Source organism: Pogona vitticeps, chromosome 2 (genome assembly GCF_051106095.1).
Source record: "Pogona vitticeps strain Pit_001003342236 chromosome 2, PviZW2.1, whole genome shotgun sequence".
Lineage (NCBI taxonomy): Eukaryota > Metazoa > Chordata > Lepidosauria > Squamata > Agamidae > Pogona > Pogona vitticeps.
Genome location: NC_135784.1, coordinates 131,903,786 through 131,918,336, shown reverse-complemented (window position 1 = coordinate 131,918,336; position 14,551 = coordinate 131,903,786). Strand labels below are relative to the sequence as shown.

Genomic DNA, 14,551 nt, shown 5'->3' with positions numbered 1-14,551 from the left:
TGCTCTTCAACATTTTTCTTAATGATCTGGATGCCAGGAATGTTTATTAAATTTACAGGTGACACAACATTGGGTGGAGTAGCTAATACTCTGGGATATAGAAACAAAATTCAAAAAGATATTGTTAGGCTTGAGCACTGGGGTGAAAACAACAGAATGAAATTTAGCAGAGATAACAGATGAATTGAAATTCCTCCCAAACTTCCCATGACTGGGTAATCAATACGTATGGTCACTTCCTCTTTCAACTGATTTATAAATTTCATCTTATATGCCTTAATGGAGCTTACCTAGATATCTCAAATGGCTATCATACTTTTTAACTGATAAGGGTGCCAGTGTGGTAGACTACATTGCAGGATCCTTTTCTGTGCTCCTATATGTAGATTTTCTAGCAATTGATGACAGGCCAGAAAGTGACCATTTCTCCCTCAGAGTATCCTTAAGGCTCCACCAAAATCAAGCAAGGGTACTAACTGATCTAACCCACAAAATGCTGGGTCATATATCAAGCGATAAAAAGGCTTAAATGGTCTATAAAAACCAATGCTAACATAAGGCAGATGTTGAGCTCTAATAAACTCCAAGTGTTACAGCAAGATGCTCTCTTTGGGACCCAGAACATTTGCAAAGTCTATCAGGACATAATTCTTGCGCTCAAACCACATCTGACTACCACACACCCTGTAAGAATGTCTGACGTTCAATGGTCTTGGTTTGACAGGGAATGTAGGGCCGAGAAAAAAGAGTTGAGCAGAGCAACAAGACAGACAAAATGGATTGGCACTGATGAAGCCACAACTCTCTTGCAACATCTTCAGAGGGAATATAAAGCCTTTCTTAGAGGAAAAAAGAAGGCTTATTACATTGATAATTGGAAATCTCTGAGCCAGGCCCTCATCGAGGGTAATGAGCCCAAATTCTGGAAGCAGATAGGCTTCTCACAGAAACCCTTCGAGATTGCCAACTCTATTAGACCAGAAGTATGGATCTCCCACTTTAATCATATCTTTGGAGGGCAGTATCCATACTAACTCCATACACAAGATCCCCTCTAATCTCTCTGAATGGCCACCTGTTTCGCCAGTAGAAATTGGGGACTTGATCCTAACTCTTCAGAAAAGAAAGGTTCCTGGCAAATATGTGATTCCTGCTGAGGTCTTTGCTATTGACATTGAGTGGTGGTCTCCTATTTTAGCCAGTCTATTCCCCTACATTAAAAACACAGGAAACTTCCCTACAGGCTGGCAAAACAGTATTGTGGTGCCAATTTTTAAGAAAGATTCCAGCAATTTTAGGCCTATCAAACTTCTAATCGTGGCCTCCAAGCTTTATGCTAGATACTTGAAGAGGTTTCTAGATTGGGACAGCAAACACTTAATCACCTTTGAAGAATGGGCAGGCTTCAGGAAAGGCAGGAGTACAATAGATCAAGCCTTTGTCCTACATCTTGTAATAAGCAAATACACCAAACTGCCTTGCAAATATTTTTATGCCACCTTCATCGATTCCTCATCAGCCTTTAACCTGATAGAGATCAACTATGGTGTAAACTGGCTAAAGCAAACATTGATAGGAGACTCCTGTGGCTTATACAGCAATTACGCACAGAAAATACAATGCAGGTACATATTGTCTACAAGGAGCTCTATCACAACAGATCTGTATTAGTTGTGGGGTGAAACAAGGGTGCATTTTAGCACCTCTGAGGCATTTTTTTGTTTTAACCGTTTTTATGTAAGTCTGCCTTTGTAAAGGCCTATGGCCAGAAACAATAAAGGTACAATGTGTGATTTCAAAGTTCTATACCTAGAGAACAAATGAACAAACAGAGTTACAAGCTTGCAGATCACAAGCAGAATATGAGCCTATAGTGGGATGTGTCTGCAAAAAAGGGATATGATATTTTAGGCTACATTAACAGTAGTTTAGTCTCCAAATCCTGTGAACTTCTAGTCCCCCTCTATTTGGCACTGGTTAAGTCTCATCTTATGGTGATGGAGGAGACTCTTGAGAGTCCCCTGGACTGCAAAGAAAACAAACCTATCCATTTTGAAGGAAATCAACCCTGAGTGCTCACTGGAAGGACAGATCCTGAAGTTGAGGCTCCAATACTTTGGCCATCTCATGAGAAGAGAAGACTCCCTGGAAAAGACCCTGATGTTGGGAAAGTGTGCGGGCAAGAGGAGAAGGGGACGACAGAGGACGAGATGGTTGGACAGTGTCTGCAAAGCAACCAACATGAATTTAACCCAAGTCCAGGAGGCAGTGGAAGACACGAGGGCCTGGAGTGCTCTGGTCCATGGGCTTACGAAGAGTCAGACACGACTTAACGACTAAACAACAACAAGTCTCATCTTGAGTGTTGTGTCAAATTGTAGACATTGTACTTTAAAAAGGATGTACTTTAAGAAGGATGTAGACAAACTGGAACGATTTCAGAGGAGGGCAGCAAGGATGATCAGAGGAATGGAAACAAAGCCCTATGAGGAAAGACTGAAAGAAGTGGACATATTTAGCGTTGAGAAAAGAAGACTGAGGGGAAGATTTCATTCATTCATTCATTCATTCATTCATTCATTCATTCAACCACCCATCTAGCACATTGCTACTCTGGGCAGTGTTCAACAGAAATAAAAATACATGACTCATAAAAAACATAAATTATACAAGTCCCTCATTGCAAATAACAAGACTGGTGGCAGAATAAATATTGCTCAGTATAATATGTGTTCCTCTTTCTTCCTCCTCTGTCCCAGTTATGACAGCAGTTTTCAAATAATTGAAAAATTGTCACATAGAGCAGGGACAGGATCTGTTCTTGATAGTCACAGAGTGCAGGATATGTAGTAATGGGCTCAAGTTATAAGAAGCCAGATTTTCATTGAATATCAGGAAAAAATTCCTGTTACATCAGTGTGACAATGGAACCAATTACCTTGGGAGGTGGTGAGTGCGCCAACGCTTGAGGCATTCAAAAGAAAACTAGACAGCCATCTGTCAAATATACTTTAACTTGGTTCCCTGAATTGAGCAGGGGGTTGGAGTTGAGGGCCTATTAGGTCCCTTCCAACTCAATTATTCTATGATTTTTTTTAGTCATCCAGTCACCTACCCTTACCTTTGGATTGTTATATTTCCGTGTAGGCTTTTGAGGATCAAGTCTATTTCCTTACAAATATATTCTTACTCCCCTGTCCGAGGAAGTGGACGATTCATGAAAGCTGATGCTGAAATGTAACAGTCAGTCTTTAAAATACAGTATTTCTGCTTTTTAATTTTGTTTATTTTATTTTCGGTTTTTGTTTTTGTCAAAAATATTACACCAGTTTTTTTTAGAGCACTGCTTTGTTAATGCTGTATGTTACTTAGAATAAAATGTGAGAGCCACTGAGCGGCAGGCAAGCAACACATAAATGTAATTAAGTAAGTAAGTAAGTAAGTAAGTAAGTAAGTAAGTAAATAAATAAATAAATAAATAAATAAATAAATAAATAAATAAATAAATAAATAAATAAATAAATAAATAAATTGTCCTTTATATTCACTGTCTTAGTAATTCTTATCATTTCTAGCCCAGTGATTGCAAAATAGCTTTATCGTCTCCTTCCAACTCAGTTATTCTATATTTCTATGATTTTTAGCAGTCCAGTCACTACTAAGGAATACTCTGAGAAGCAGAAACAAAATTCAAAAAAGATCTTGATAGGGTCAAGCACTCGGTAGGTGGAGGGCTAAGAGATAGTCAGGCTGAAATGGCACTCTCCCGAAAAAAGAAAAAAAAACAGATCAAATCCACAAAGACTCTCATCATAGCACACAACGTCAAGCCCTACAAACAGTTCAAAATAGCACCATATCGGGTTCTTTTCCTGCTCTTTTTGCAGATACATTGCAGTTTTGGACACTGTAAGACTGTTTCTTTTCTCCCTCCCCCCCCCAGTTGTTTCACACTCCTTCCCCACCTCCCCCCTGTTTGCCACCTCCACTCCTCATTCCGTTGCCATCATGTTTCTGGCTTTTTACTTCATTCTCACTCGAAAATGTGCAAATCCTTTCTTTTTAACCCGTAATTAAAATTGCACATCCAAACTGCACAGGAGCATCTTTTTAAAATAAATAAATAAATAAATAAATAAATAAATAAATAAATAAATAAATAAATAAATAAATAAATAAATAAATAAAAAAAAAAAAGAGGGATGAGAGTAGGGCATCATATTCCTGGCCATGTCATGCTGGAAATCAGTCCCCAACATGCTCACAGCAACAGCAGACAAACTTGCCCACATTGGATTAAGAAACAAACCACTGCCCAAAGCACTACTGTACAACTTGGCCTTGTGTCATCAGCTGGGTCACACTAACCCACAGCAAACACACTTTCCCTGGTCTTTTTCAATGGCGTCGTTCCAGCCTCAGCCACTCAGGTAGCTCATCAGTGTACTGAGATCTACAACTTCAACCTGTTTCCTTGGAGTCCATCCAATAATATCATTTGGGCTAAAGCTTGTATCTGGATGTGACACGGAATATTCATTGATCAGACGGCATGGGGTTAAAAACCAAGCACAGTCTCCAGCACCCTGGAAGTAATGAAGCTCATTTATTTCTCACTTTCTAAGGCTGTGTATATAGAGCATCCATCCCACCAGCTCCCAGCATTTTAAGGAGGCGACGAGAAGGCAGGCAGGGTTTAAGAGACAAAGGCAGGGGGTTCTGCAATGTCCAGGAAGGATGGCAAAAGTGAAAAAGGATGCAGGGGGTGTTCCAACTATGTGGCTCTGGGGCAGAAAAAAGAAGTTCGACAAAGATCTTGGAGAACATAACCCAGGAGGAAAGGGAACAAAAAGCAATGCATTGACACTGCAGGGTATTAGGCTTTTATGAAAAAGAAAGAAAGATGACCTGATAGTGGGACCGATCAGAAAAAGTGGTGGAGAGAAGTCGCCTAGGAATAATTGCTATCTCTGCATGCTTTCAGATGCAAGGATGGAGGGCAAACAATATCTGGCAGCAAGAGTTTAAGTGTAGGTAATCCTCTTTGCAATACCTACCAGCAGCCACACTGCAGGCTACTCCTCTTTTATACCTGTGTTCATATAGAGTGTGGGACACTCCTGTCTGATTATTCTGGAACTATGAAGCTAAGCTTGCTTATTATAATTTTGGGGCATAACAGGGTCTATGTTTTCCTCCAAACTGGTGTCTTTCCTAATAGAGCAGGGAATATATTAAAGCGTTGCTGGAGGATGTGAAAGAGGTTTTCAGGCTTGTAACATAACCATTTCTTCTTAATAGTAAAACACCATTTCACGCAACCACTCTGTCTAGTGTGAGAACAAGGTCGATTAAAAAGAAAAGGTGATACAGTGATACAGACAAGCCGTGCTTTATATCTGTGGTTTCGTTTGACTGCTGTAGCTTGAATTTTAGGACAATGATCCCCAATTTATGGCTGAAATTAGATGTGTGACAGATTGGTGACATGCTGTTTTACAAAAAGTAAGCGATGATGGAACCAATTATAGTTTGAGGTAGAAACAGTGTTCATGCTAATATAGTACCTTTAAAGAAAATTTTAGTTGTTAACATTACATCCCTAAGAAACTTAACAAAAACAATTCGTCAATTCATTATTGATGTGCTGAATCCTAAAATGAAGCATATTGTTTAAGACTGCTGAAAATGGCCAGCAAAACATATTGATAAAATGCAAAAATGTTAACCGTTACTTTTGACACAGGGGCAAGTGATCTCAGTGGGATTGGCAGTAGGGATGGGCACGAACCAACGGTTTGGTAGCTCGTAATGGTTTGTTCTTTGGACTCACAGGCCTTCCACAGGCACTGCAGCTTCCCTCCCCGGTCTCCTCTGGTGGCGCCTGCTCACAAGAGGAGGCGAGGCAAGGCACGGAAGCCTTGGACACTGCCTCTGAGTGGATGCCCACCAGGCGGAGGAATAAAGCTGGGCCACCTGCAGAACACCTGTCTATGCAAAGAATGAACCAATACGAACCACTGAACTGGCAGGCCATGCCTATCTCTAACTGGCAGCCAGTTTTCTGCCTACAGACACTATCACAGGCTGCCCTGGGTCCAGAAAGAGCTCACAACCTGAGTTTGATTCTAAAGTGCTCAGGTAGCTGTCTCAAGGTTGACTCAACCTTCCAAAATTGGTAAATGGAGTGCTGGGGGTGGGGCAGGGCACATTGGTGTATCCTACATAATCACACTGTGAATCACCCAGAGAGTGCTTTAAGCACTGTGGGGAAGTATATATGCAACACATTTTGCTTTTGCCTTGAATTAATGAAATTAATTTAAAAATAATGAATATTAAAATTGTTGTTGCAATGAATTAGGAATAACAAATTAAATTTAGTTGCTTATTTTAATGCACTCATTGGAAGTGAGTACTAACATGCAGGAGACCTATTTACTTCTGCAGGACAGATGAATAAGAATAGTGCTCACTATCAGCACTAAAAGAAAATCATGGAATTCTGCCATTAATTTTGAGAATAAACAATACCTCCATTTCTCACATCTAAACAATAAATATATGTAAGCCTCTAATAAAATTCTCACCCTTTCTGCCCACTTTCTCTCATGCACAAATAAATAAATATAATGGGTTATGCAGCAGATTCTAACAAATTACAGATTTCAACCAAATCAACTTGACTTGGACCCCTCTGTACCAAGTCTGAATCAATGCTGAATAGCCAGATTTAAGTCTGGATCAAAGCAAAGTGAGTTCACAACTCTATTTTATGTCCAGAGCACACATTGAATTTGATGGGAGATTAATTAGAGCTGTTTATTTTGGATGTGTTGATTACACGTCCCATAATTCTTCTTTCTGGGAGTCCACCTGCAGCCACATAAATGGCACTCACCTGGAGAGAAGGCAGAACTAGCAGTCATCATGCCTTGATAAGTCAAGCCTCTTGTGTGAGAAATCTTCTCAGCAACTATTGGGGCAGCTTCCTTTTCAAACAGGAAATTAGGCTTATCCAAAACATCAAGTCTGCCAGCTGGGCCTTCTCTCCAGGTGAGCACAATCTGGTTGTTTGGAAAGTCTGGGTCCTGCAGGTGGAACTCTCAGAAAGGAGAAGTGTGCAGTGTTTCAGAAATAAAGTGTCAAGCTGAGGTTACTTATATGTTACCAGCACAGATAAGGGGCTGATCAAGAAGCCTCCAGTTACAGTTTGGTCAGTTAAGGAGTGCTCTGAAGTTACTAAATTTTTCAGCTGAGTCTCACTTGAAAAATGAAAGTACTAGCTTTAGGAAAGGCTGGGAGAGTCAACACAGAAGCAGATTGACAGCTCCAGACCCAATTGATGACAAACCTCTCCTGGAAATCCAAGCCCGTTGAGCCCCTTGGAGGACTCAGGTGAATAAAACTCTCATCACCATCAGCCCAATTGGGGAGCCATTTTGCATCTTGGCATGAGAAGGGTGGCTCATGGCTTACTATTAGATTGGGCCCATTCTCAAGTCCCCCCTCCCTTAATCTCAGTAGTTAAAGACTGCACTTCATTACAATGAGTTTACAATTGAGCGTGTGTGTAAATACAAGATGGAAGCCTGACTTTCTCCTCTGTACTTTGAATGGGTGGGTTATGGTAGCATCAGGGACTGTATTCCCCTGCTCATTCTATACATTTTCTTTCTTTTTTTAAATGTCTGCTGCTGCTGGCCTTTATTTGTGGAACCTTTAATTATTTTTTCTTGCTGAGGGTGCTTGTGTGTATGCCAAATCAGATGGGTGGTTAAAATGAAGCATTTTGTTTGTGGCTTCCCAGTGAGTGAGTGAGTGCGTGTGGGGAAGTAAGGCTACAGTCGGGGACTTCCCCACCCTCCAAATGTATGTTTACTTTTGTTCGTCTCATTATTTGTATTTTTGCAAACAGAAGTGTTTAAAAATAGAAGTGTTTGTGTGGAGCACTCCCTGCAAGAGTGACACAGGCGTGGCTTCTGCCTGTGGAACCTTCCTGGTGCTTTTCTGTAGAACTGTTTCTCTACCTACAAGGGCACCCTTCTCCCTTCCCCACACCCCCCTTGGTGGATGCATATCTGTGCTGTAGACTGAGTGGGTGTCAAACACAAAACACTCTGATTTGGACTAGTAAGCAGCGAGTGGACAATACACGTGCAAGGATTGGTTCAAAATGTTTTTGTCTAAAGTTTAAACCAAGGATAAAATGGTACCTCTTTAGTCCACCTGTACAAATTGTCTGGGTTGGTAGTTAACTCTCACATGACTACTGGCAATGGAACAATATATTCCACCAGTGCTGAGTCAGAAGGCTGGTTTAGTGGGATCAGGACAGAATGTGTGACAGGCACAGCCTCTCTCTCTAACAGACAGGAAACCTCTGGGCATTGTCCCTTGACCCTTGTGGCCTGAAGCAGTCTGCTGTCCCTGCTCTCTACTTGTGCTGCAGCTGCTGGTGCCTGTGGAGAGGTCACCGTTTCCTAGGGATGATTCGGAGGAAAGGGATGGGGCTGTCCAGGAGTCTTTGTGTGAATGGCTGTTTTCAATTTACAGTATGGAAGATGAACGAGAGAATGACTGCCTTGCAAATCTAAACAGCAAAATGTTCTAGCTATCCTCTCAAGCCTCGTGGGATCCAGTAGTGCAAGTTCTTTGTGTATTTCAGAATTCCACATTTCAAATGGCCTTTCATCTAGAAATGCCTTCTTGTAACCAAGCAGGAACCCATCTCTGCACTGTCTGACAGGCTGTCTGGAATACAAATTGATTCAAGATGTTCAGTTGCACAGTTGGGCCGCAGCCATTTCCTATTCAGGTTTACAACAGTAGGTTACAAACTACTGTTAACGGTTTCCTCCAGTGTACCAAGGAGTCATCAGGTTAGACATATGAAAGACTGGGACATTAGCAACAAGACCTCCCATTTTTCCCTTGTTCTCTCCCCTAAATTTTGCAGAACTCCTTCATCTTGCATCTAGTCCTGCAGTCACTGCTCATTCAGTTGCACACAGCCCTTCCTAGCGCTTCAGCATCTGGGTGTCCAGGAGAGATCTTAGACTTTATTGTCACTCACCTTCTTCACTGATGCCTGCAGCTCATCTACTGTGTTACTTTTGATCTCCTTTTGTCTCAATTCAAATTGCTGGCCATCTTCTTAACTCTATGACAAGTGGGACATGAAGGATCCATTACAGTTTTGCTCTGCCCTGGGGGTGAACTGCAGCTGTGTGCTCCATTCTGTAGTTGCCCCCAAATCCCACAAATATTTGGTCTATTCTGGCACATTTGTCTGAAGGTGGAGCACTTACTTAGCAAGGTTTAGGTTGGAAGGAAAAATGCAAAACAAGTATCTGTATCTATGCCAATGTCTTATCTTCAGCTTTTCTTGGGTGCTCCTGGTTTCCCTTTGTTATGGGAATTTCTAGCCATGGCACTGCTTGGATTTGTATAAGAAGTCCTGGAGATATACAGTGGTTTTTGTAATGTTTGCTTCATTTACAAATACACCAGCAAGGCCTAACTGGAGGAAGGCAGCACTTATATTCAAACTCGGGGTGGGCTTCTGGATGGGTCCAAAGTGAAGCCTTGATGCAAATATAGTATTGCTTCATTATTTCAGGGATTAAAAAACCAGGATTTAAAAAGCATTCAGTGGGGAAATAAAAGCAATATTGTAACAGAACTAGGAAGCCCCTAATATAGGGGCTTCCTAGATCTACTTCCACCTAGATCTGCTTCCACCTAGATCTACTCGGATCACTCTCACGAGCCAGGAGGTGAGGCTAAGGAGCCTAACGCCAAGGGAGGCCCGGAAGGAAAGGACACGAAACCGGGCCTTCTCGGAGGTGGCTCCTCGCCTTTGGAATAACCTTCCTCCAGCGATTCGTGTGGCCCCTACGCTGGGCAGTTTTAAGCGACAACTAAAGACATGGCTGTACGTTCAGGCCTTCCCGCCTGTCAATACTTAAATTCTTTTTTCTTCTCATTTATTTTTTGTTCTATTATTGCATGTGTCAGTCTGTTTGTTAAATTTTTTATGGTTTATTGTATATTCTTTGCTGTAAGCCGCCCAGAGTGGTTGACCAGACCAGATGGGCGGGATATAAATCAAATAAATAAATAAATAAATAAATAAATAAATAGATAGATAGATAGATAGAAAGATATGGAGAGTTCTAGCACCAGTGAAAAAGCCCAAGCTCCCCTGGAAATCCCAGTCACAGGGCTGATGGGAAGGAATTGCTCTTCCTGTGATCTGCAGCCACTTAGAAATCACATCACATGGATGTTTAGAAGGTAGTGTGGGAGGTGTATTGGAATTCCCCCCTCCTGATTTTCTTTTAGGCAGATGGAGATCCTCTAATTCCAAATGATTTAAGTTCCTTTGAAATGGATGCCATCATGTGGAGTTTGAGTGGTGTGTATCACAGAACAAGGAATAGGACCCAAGCTATCTAAATTGCATGGTTCCTAGCAGAGCGCGAGAAGGAAGGAGGGAAACATGTTAAAAAGGAAGGAAACTGATGGGAGCCTTGCCTGCACACTGGAAACCAAGCTGTAGTGGATGGTGCTGAGTTTCACTTCCCATCCCAGGTCAGAGCCCTTTATTTTTCACATTTTCATGAGGTTTTCCCCCCCTGCTGTTCTGACAAATACAAACACAAACAAATGATTTAAAATATTTGGATACAGATCTCACTGGATGGGCTCCTCGTTGACTCAAAGCATGTTGTTTGTGATTTGTAAGACAATTTGGACTGAATCAAAGCATATGGTGTTCACACACCGCAGTTCAATCTGCTCAATGTATCTGCTGCACATGTTCAAACTTAAAATGACATATTCCTCTGTATCTGCTTCTGTCTGCTCAAAACTGCAAAGTTTTGTTTCTTCACACCTATGTACAATCTACTCCCCTGCCCCGCTTAGGTGTTGTGTGTTTCTCAAAAGGCCACCTCCTAACAGTTATTCCATATGAGCAACCATTCTGATTTTAATCAACCATCTGACTAATAAAGGAAATGGTAATCATAAGCATATTCTCTTTGAACCAAATGTAATTATAATTTCTATAAAATGAGCCATACTAAAAACCAGTTCTTGAAGTTTTAGAAGACTGGAATGCCATTCTGTGGGAAACTAGTAGTGAAATCTCATGTCTGAATCTCTAACATGACTCATGAGGAAAAAAATGGGCTGAAATTCATCACAGTTGCATAATCAGACATGTGACCAGGTAGACAACTAAGACATGTCCTAGCACCTCATCAATTAGCCACAGCAAATTCTGCAAACTTTATGTGAAAAAAAAACACACACACAAAACGATTCTGGCCAGATGATATTCCTTGAAAACATGCCTGAGCACATACCTGCAGCATACCTTTGAAATGTAACATGTTCCTTTCTAACTAGTACATCATCTCTGCCAGCCACATTGTTGCCACCAACCCCAAAGTTGAACTGAAACCTTGCCAAGCCCCTCTAATTAATACTTCTTGCTGTGGCCTAATTCTCTTTTCAACACATGGCTGTCATTTGCCTGTCATCATAGCTGATTTACAATGGGGTTTAATTAAATCCTACATACTTTGTTCAGCATTCTCCAAAGGCAGTGCCAAAGCGTCCGAGGGTATTTAAAGTGTCACCTGCTGAGACATATCATCTCCCCCCTAAATAAGTACGACAGTGATCAAACTTTAGCTAATTACAGTGACTTCATTATTTGTTTGTATGTTTTAATATTTAATTGCTTTCGTGTTCATCCAATTATGGAGCAACAGCAAATAGAAATTAACTTTTTATCAGTACATTCCCAGGCCAGCTAATCATCACTTCAAAGGCCAAGCGCAAATGGGAAGCTATCCAACCTGAGAGAGCTTAACGGGACACAACTCTGTGAAAGGCCTGGACTCCCTTCCAGTTGTCTCTGGCTTCTTCGACTTGGGTTCCCTTTGACTCTGTCGGCTTTCACACCCTGTATTGCCAGCGTTTCCCCATATAACAGGAAGCAATTTGCATCAGAAGAAAGCTTAACCTGGACTGTGTTAATTTTTTTCCATCTGATCACAGACTGCAGATGCCAAAACACTATTATACCATTTCTTTCATTATACATTACACAGCAGGTAAACACACACACACACAACTTAGAGCATATTAGCTCTGATCTGTCAGACAATGGCTGTCTGAACTCCCTTCAGATTCCCAAAGTGCAGGATTTTGTTGGGTTTTTTTTTAAGCAGGCAGTTGGAGGCAAAACGTACAGTTGAAAAAATAAATGTGCACAATTGTAAACCAATAGAGAACTCACAAGAAATGGAATGATTCAAAAACGTTAGGGTGTATCTCTCTGTTTCCCACTGCACCTTTCGTATCTCTGTGCTGAAACAAGCAAACAAACAAAACTTGCCAAAGTTAATATAATACCTTCCCCCTCCATCTCCCCTGCACTTGCAAGCACTACTAGGGCCAGGCCCACAACAAGACGAAAGGAAGCAAGCACTTCCAGACAGCAGGTGGCTAGCCCCACAGCCCTTTCCCCTGAGTCCCTTGGTCTTCCCTCTCTGGGGGGTGGACACCGCTATGGGTGCTGGGGGCAGGCCTTCCAGTGCTCCCCTAACCCTAACCTACTGTCCTCATGGGCTGTTTCAGCTCTAGATCAGTGTCTGGGGTTAGTAATGGACTGGATGAGGGCAAGTAAACTGAAATTTAATCCAGACAAAGACAGAGGTGCTCCTGGTCAGTTGAAAATCAGATTAAAGGATAGGGTTGCAGCCTGTGCTGGATGAGGTTACGCTCCCTCTGAAAACACAGGTGCACAGCTTGGGGGCACTTCAGGATTCATCTCTGAGCCTGGATGCCCAGGTTTTGGCAGTGGCCCAGGAGAGCCTTTGCACAGTTAAAACTAGTATGTCACCTGCATCTGTTTCTTGAAAGATCTGATCTGGCCATGGTGACACATGCCCTAGTGTCACGTTCCTGGGGATTACAACAGCAGAGTCCAATAAGCCAGTCCAAAGTCAGAAATTCAGGGAATGCAGAGCCAATATCCAAACACCAAAGCCAACTCACACAACATAGTCCAGGGTCAGAGTCCAAAGCCAAGAGTCCAGAGAACACAGTTCAAGGTTGTCAGGAGCATGGATGCAAGCCAGAGGCTTAACTTCTTGCTTCCACAGACTTTCAGCCATCTGATAGCTGTTTATATAGTAAAACAGCCCCTTGAAGTGCTGGAAGCCTTTTCATCCTGTCAGTACTCAGGACTAGTTGATTGGATGTTTCTGTGGGCAGCCTTCAAGCAATCCTCTAACTTTTTGGTCATAAGTCTTCCCGGAAGCCTGGCCCTCAGCCTGTCTACTGGGGAAGGAGAATCTAAAGGCGATTCAGGTGTTTGTATTTCTAATTGCTCAGCATTCTCCTCAGCCACAGTTAACTCTTCAGGTTCCAGATCTTCAGGTGCACTCACGATACCTAGTTACATCTTGACTGGATTACTGTAGAACGCTGTGTGTGGGGCTGCCTTTGGAAAGTGTTTGGAAACTTTAGAGGGTCCAAAATATCACAGCCCGATTGCTAACTTGGCCTGGTTACGGGGATCGCATAACCTCCCCACCCCACCCCCGTTACAGCAGCTCCACTGGCTACTGATCAGTTTCTGGGCACAATTCAAAGTCCTGGTTTTAACCTATAAACCCTAAATGGACTGGGTCCAAGCTAGGGATGGGACTTTCTCAACTTGGGGGCAGGGATTGATGTGTTCTGTTGTTGTTTTAAAAGACTTGGACTCGATTTGTTATCTGGATCCATTTTTCCAAGGGATGGCCCTCCAAACCTGCTCCTGCCACTGCTGCCGGTGGCATCCTCAGAGGCAGCAGGCCTGGCTTCCCTTCCAGGGAAGGGAAGGGTTGTGGAAGGAAGCAGAATTGTGGCTGCTGCCTCTGTCCATGCATTTGCCGCCCAGCTAAAAGATCATCAGCACATGTGCAGAGGCTGGCTCCAGGAAGGGAAGTGGGTCCACTGTCTGCGCATGCTCCCTGCTGGGGGACATTCACTTGAGACTTGGACTCAAGGCTTTGGACTCAGGACTCCAGCCTAAATACTCAGACTGGAAGAGTTGCCAACATCCCTGGTCCAAGCTATCTAAAAGACCACATCTTCCTCTATGAGCATGCCCAGGAGTTAAGATCAACAAGGGATGCCTTGCTCTCGGTTCCACCACCCTCACAGTTGTGCTTGGTGGGGACACAGGAGAGAGGGCCTTCTCTGTCACTGCTCCCAGACTCTGGAACTCCCTCCCACAGGAGGCCAGACTCGCTCCATCTTTGCTGTCCTTCTGCAAGGAGGCAAAGACCTTTCTCTTCAGGCAAGCTTTTTCTTAGTGACTGGTGGCCTGAGTGGGTTTTTTTTAATGGATCGTTGTGTTCTATTGTTTTTAAAGGTGTTTTTAGTATTGATTTTATTGAGCGTTTTTAATATAATACTTATTTAATTCTTTTTAAGCATTTGTACACTTAACATTTTTAGCTTTTAAATATTGTCTTTTAAT

The 14,551-nt window shown here is 42.3% G+C and overlaps 1 protein-coding gene across 20 annotated transcripts in view; it reads right to left on the bottom strand.

Annotated features, from left to right (window-relative positions):
- TNRC6C (trinucleotide repeat containing adaptor 6C) overlaps positions 1–14,551 on the bottom strand; it is a 599,421-nt gene that overhangs the window by 577,410 nt on the left and 7,460 nt on the right. The gene's annotated exons all lie outside the window — the stretch shown is intronic.